This window comes from Opisthorchis viverrini (genome assembly GCF_000715545.1).
Source record: "Opisthorchis viverrini unplaced genomic scaffold opera_v5_1, whole genome shotgun sequence".
Lineage (NCBI taxonomy): Eukaryota > Metazoa > Platyhelminthes > Trematoda > Opisthorchiida > Opisthorchiidae > Opisthorchis > Opisthorchis viverrini.
The window spans coordinates 8,143,032-8,149,759 of NW_008751657.1; positions in this window are offsets into that span (position 1 = coordinate 8,143,032).

The window sequence follows — 6,728 nt, forward strand, 5'->3', positions numbered from 1 at the left end:
ATATTTCCAACTGTCTTCTTCCAGCTAGTTCGCAAAATCCAAGCCTCAGGCTTTCGTGTGAATTTCATGGAAATTTCTCTGAGCACAGTGAATCATCTTCAAGGCGATGAATGTCGGAGATTTGGTGTTCTCGGATCGACTTGACATTGTGACCAGTGGAGGGAATTCTGGCGGTCTGGAATATTGTCGTGCTTAAAAATCATAGGAAACAAGCGCTTCCTGGAGGAAATGAGTTCAAGATCCTTGATGACGCCATATACTTTCGTTGTACGAAGGTGCAAAATTAGGCATACTAAATGACATCGCTCCTGTCCGCCCGAAGAGAGTTTTCAATTAGTTCCCTCTCATCAGAATCGCACTGTGACTTGTATTTCTCCATAATGGATGAGGTATTTATCTCAGCGTGGGATGTAACGGTAAACATATGGCATGCTGTCTCATTGGGATGAAGTCCGAGATGAAATACGACACAGCACTCATGAGGTATGATGCCTCTATTGTATCAATAATTGGTACAACAACTTCCCTCCAAGTTTCCGAATTTTTCAAGTCCTGCATACACTATCATGGCTTCTGGAAAGATGGTGATGTAAGAAACTCGTCGGCTGATCGATACAAATTGAAGTTCCATAACGTTTCGACATTTCATGTTGTTTCCCCCTCTCCTAAAAAGGGCATCTTAACTCATTTTGATACGTGCTGCCTTGTAAGTCCATATAGGCAACGGATAACCACAGGGTAGAACTCCATGTAGTTTGGCTTCACTGCCATTCAGTGACCAGTGCAGGATGACGTACCTGACGCATAAGCCATGATAATCTTTTCCCTGTTTAAGTGCAACCATTTATCAAACCGGTATTAGAAATTGTTGACATATTTGGCCCACTTGGCTTCAGTTGAATTTCACAAGAATTTTCTCTTTATATAACTCTGTGAGGCAAAGGAACACCTAATGTGATTCAAGGAAGGCGAAACCAGAAGTAGATTGCCGAAATTCTTCACGAGTAATAGTGAAACATGCTCTAATATGTTAAATGTCTTCCCAACCGTAATAGCAGTCAGCCTCTGTGCAGCATATCTAATAGAATATATTACAAATGAGAGATTCCAGCGGAATTCAGGTGAGTCCCCCGTCAGCACAAAGTTACTTTCAAATGAGTGCTTATCACAAAGTACGTACAAGTTAATGTTGCGACAGAAAACCATTCCAACGGATATTCCGGGGCTAGGTCTACTCCAGGAGCACCAGAAAGGGCGAAACTGATAGCTGGATATCCCGCGTTTTTATCGACTTTATGAAGCCCACATGGGTATCAAGAATACTGTTCCAAATGAGAAATGTGACGGCCATCTGCTACCTCAACTGCTTTACATTGAGTAAATGCTTTCTGGTGACAACCGAGCAGCGTTCAGATACAGAGCGCAACTGTGAAAACACGTATAAATCAATAAAGTGTCTGCATGTTCGGTGCAGTTACAGAAGAGGGAACGTCATCATCCATCGAATACAACTTGACAAAGACCATGAATTAAGCAAAGTCAGTTAATGAAGTGCTGATTTGGAAACTTAACTTTGTTTACAGTATTTCAGGGATCACGGTAAATTTGCCTATGATTGGATCGACAAATTTAATTTTTGTCGGAAACTTTCCATCAACTGAGTCAATGGCACAATGTGAAGGAATGTTTGAGACGCTAAGTCTCTCACTCTTGTTTGAACTTAATCGAAGTTTTTGGACACAGGATGATCCTATTGCTCTTGGTTGCGTAATCAAGACTGTAAATTACAGGTTTTGCAGTTTAGCAAGGGAAACCATTATGAGGGCCGATACCACTCCAAATCTTCGGACCAGTCGATGGAAACATCTGTAATCTGCTCAGATCACACATGAAAGCATGTGCCGCGTTGAGCTCTAACCGATAATTATCTCGAATTATCGTAAATTGAACACCTTATACCACATATCTGATAAGTTGACGCAAACGTTGAAGCGGATGCAAGTTTACTGGTGCACGCCACAACCGAGCATTGCTATGATGAATGAACACTTGGCCGATAAAAAAATTCGTACTGTTTTTATTAGTTCTGATCAATTAACTGAGGTTTCTAATCGGCATCAGTGAAAGCAACCATCAACTATCAATGTAATTAGTTTCCGTCACTCGTTTTTTCACCTAGATATGCAACTGAGCTGCGGGAAGCGTACCAGTTCTGCAGTCCTGGTTCGCCCGAGCTCGCCTGGGAAATCGTCCAGGTTAGAACTTAGAGTAGCGAATGCTCTATTCCGAATGCTCACTTCGCGCCAAAGTAGCTTTCAAAAGCAGACTTGATATTCATAGGTTACACAGATGATAAACTAATGCAAAAAATTGTGTTTCTGACTGATCGTCACCTTTAGCCTGACAAATGCAGCTGCCCAGAATTCAAAACGCTGGTTATTTTGGCAGTGAGTGGAAAGGGATTGGCACACAAACTACAGATTTTTTCCAGCATACTTTTGCCCACTCAACAACTAATCATATTTCAACGTAAATTCCAACTTCCAGTAAACTTTTTCATAAACAAACACGACACCTTGGGATGCAATGAAGCAGAACTGGGGTGGTTCTGTACCAGTGTCCCTATTGGAATAGTTGGAATACTTTACTGCCTTAAGTATGTATGTGGGGCAAAATACTATGTACACAGTGAATGGTACTTTGGGTAACCATCCGAAAATTCATTCACCGTAATGCGATATATTCGAAACCGCAAACAATAGCCGATTATGTGCTTTTGAAGGCACTATCAGTCATTCGGAATTCGGAGCATAGGCACTGGGAGAAGCTTTTTCGAAGTTTCCAGACGAAGCTTCAGTGTAATGTGGGGAGGCATTTCTGGTAGGTTTTGAACGGATTGTGAACCGCGTATTCCACCAGATATTGACATACACTCAAAATCAAGGTTCTAACAAGATAGCGGACAGATTCTATGACAGACACATTTAGACCAGTAAAATCATCACAGTGGGTAAAGGTTATCACACACTACATCAAAGCGCATAAAACTGCTAGGGCAGTAGACAGTATTTACTACCAGCCTTGTCAAGGCCGGGTAGGGTAGACCCGATTTAGAGTTATCTGCAAAGTCTGGATTGCTGTAGTCGAATCATCACCGTTGTTTTGACAGTAAACGAATCTAAACGTACGTATTAGCTGGTCGCATGTGTAGCGGTTCGATAATTGATAGGCGATAGCACCGTAGGAATATCTGAACTACTGAGCGCTAAATTCTCTCGGAGGCGCTCAGAAATCCACGTAGATAGTCGTCACCCGGTTTCACTGGCGTACTTTTTACCGCATGTGCACTGAAAAAGATAACGGACTGTCTAAGAGTTTTCAGCAAACTTATAAGTTGTGTTTTGCCATGGATTGTTCAACACCGTGAATGTGAGATAGTCACTTGCAGAACATCATAAAAGAAATTCATTTGGGCTTTATTTGGATCTCCTTTTTAAACCATAGTAATTTTCAACTCCTGAATTCATTGATCAGTTACGAAAGAGGATCGGTGGAAATTCCAAGGATCCACCTACCCGCTGAGCTCCAAAGTAGTGAGTTGTTCAGAAGTCTTCGTCAACATTATAAACAGTAATATATCCCTGGAAACCACCGACTGTTCATTAAATAAGTGTCCTGTTCGGTATTCATGTACGAAATAAGCTTGATGATAACCCAAGAATCAAGAATAACTGATGGCCAACAGTCAGTGAATGTATTGGTGAAAAGCGTACCGTTTTTTACAGAAAGTTTTCTCCAAGCTAGGTAGGTGAGTTACCGGATTTGTAGAGCATTCAGATGAGCAAATTGCTAATCAGCAAAATCTTAACTAACAGACCATGAGAGTGTTGGATTTCAGTTCAAAGCCTCCGTTTGTTAGTGCACGCGTTACGAAGTGTGGATTAGGGGAAGGGAAACACCTTTAATTTGGACAGGATTTAGGTCTAGGTTCATCCGGTCCCTATTATTTAAGTCGGTCGGTCACTTTGGGTGATGTTTAAATAAGTTGTAGGTAAATGCGTGGGTGTGTGAGTGCGCCGATGGTTGTTCAACGTGGTCAAAGATTACGCAAAGTTCGGTGGCTTGGGCTTTACAATCCTGTTGACGACACGACGATAATCTCACATTATCACATGTCATCTCGGCTACTTTCCTTATGGTCATTCATGCAAGGTCTCTTATGTTTGATTGACACGCGTAAGCTGAATATTTAGCAATGGTGAAATATCTGCTAGCCAGTAAGCAAATGTCGTATTTAGAGGTTAAATAGTTTTCCAGTCAGGAATGAAGATTTACACCATAGCTGCTGATGGCTGTGGTGGTGGAAATCGCGAAGGGTCTCAGTGTGAATGGAACACAGCAAGTATTCATATGGTGGTGTTCTTCTGACCTAACATGCAAAGACTGAGCCAATAAAAATCCGTGTTTCTTTGAGTATACCTATCCCTGCTTTTATGATTGGATGCAGGTGACCCGATAACGCTGTGTTTGACTGCACACTCGTGAACCTCACATGAATTTACAGACGAAACCTATTATATTGATTAAGTGGTCTTCAGGATACTTCGCGTCACTCAAGAAATGTAAAGTGTCAACTAACTTAGCACTCTCCCACCTGCTACCTTCAACGAGGCATGTGTTTCTTGCTAATTCACAGCAGAGTCTCTGGCGAAGCCACGCAGTTTTGCCCCATCAATTAGCATTATTTTAACTTCAGTCTAACCAATAGCACAATAAACTGAGGGACCAAGGATGTTCTATGTATATAGCAATCCTTCCACAACAGTTTCCAGTTGTCTCCTTATATGGGATCTTTTATAACGCATGAGACGAATGCCACTTGCAAACTGAAGTGGGTCAGAGCTTTTTGGGAACTATACGAACCGCAAAGCGGTAAACACGGGGAATTGTTCGAAAGAAGACCGACATGTATATGGTATGCATACAAATCTGTAGAACTGAAGAAACATGCCCCCAAGCTGTCTACCACTCAGTGAATTTGGTGGTGTAGGAGGTAGGAACTAACAACAAGTAATGGGATATGGTAGAGTTCATTTTCAAAAAATGCACCATTCGGGTGTACAACACTGGTTCTACTGTCACGCTGTTGTGTTATGTAGATGAAGACCATTCGGAATTTGAGCCCTTTTGGGCTCATCATTTAGGCATACTCCTCGGGTTCCCATTAATCTCTCTTCTTAACTTAACAGCTAAAGATGTGACCACATTCCGCATTAGCAGACAAGGGCGAGAGTTCTCAAACTTTTGCACAACGTGTACTCAACTCTTTGTGCTTAAGGGTCATTTTTACGTGCAATATCCGGACAAAAATCTGTTTCGTATGTACCTTTGCTGTATCCTGCCGAAAAAATGCACTGTGTTTCAGGGTTACAGGCTTTTTATCTGAATTTCCTTGGTAAAGAGATGATGCGACGACAGAGGAGATGGGACTTTTTACCTTACAAGTTTGCTGAACAACATCTCTGCACTATTTACCGCATCATATGTGTGAAAAATTCAACTTCAGAAGCACAAAACGTCTAACGATGCGGCTAAGAAGCCAGGATAAGTCTAGTTTAGTGCAAACGGTGAGCCCACCACTTATCTTGATCACAGTACCGTTGTCAAAAGAAATGTTTTATGGGCTTTGCATGGGAGCTTTTTTGATAAATCATTGCTTTGATATCTTGTGCAAACGGTAGTACCAAAGGTGACACTAGTCGAACGCATTAACCCATACTATTCTACTTCAACCTCTCGCCTTTGGGATTTAAAGTTCATAGAGCTGCGTTCTTTTATAAATGCTTCGACATCCGATGGAGAACCCATCGTAGATAAGATGGGCAACAGAGTTATTTACTTGGTTGGTAGTCGACATGATATCCGGATTCTAATTAAATACAAAATTTTCGTAGGAGATCAGCGACCTATCTATCTATCGAGCAGACAGACAAACAGTCAAATCACCAAGTCATCATAGTAAACCGCTGTCATCTCACGGATTTTCATCAATGCGATTGTGTCCGTCCATGTCATAGCCGATTTTGAGCACCAAAAAGCTGGGAACTTTGTCAAAAAAGCCTCGCGCCTTCGTGAACTGTGACGTTTCTACTGAAGATGTCTCATTTAACGAGTAGTATCCATCCATCTAACAAACGCTCCCTTGTTCAATACTGAGTGTATCTAACGCCAAATGCTTATGGCACAGTGTTCTCTAAACCCTCAGTTTGTGCTTGTTTTGTACATAGTCAAATGTACATAGTCAAATGTACATAGTCAAATGGATGCATAGTTTGCCAGAATATTTCATCTGTCCGACAGTCCCACTGAAATTCAAACTGAACATACTTTCAGACACTGTTCACTGCGTCAAAGTTTCAGAATGTGACACCAATGAGACACAGTCATTTAGCCAATTACAAAGATACGGTAACCCCTGAGTGGTAGTCAAGCCCTCATTCTGACAAGCAGAACCGCGTTGTTAGGATTAGGAAGTGTTTACTATGAACAGTCCTACCGAAGTGCCACTGAATACCATATAATTCAGTCAAATAAACAGGGGATCGAAATCGATCGTAATCATGACTATACCAATATATTCAGTGTTTTCGAAGCGGGCTGTGCAGGAATGGAAGGCTTGCGTTTAATCTTTCGGATTAGCAGGTCTACACGACCTCTGCACATGAAAA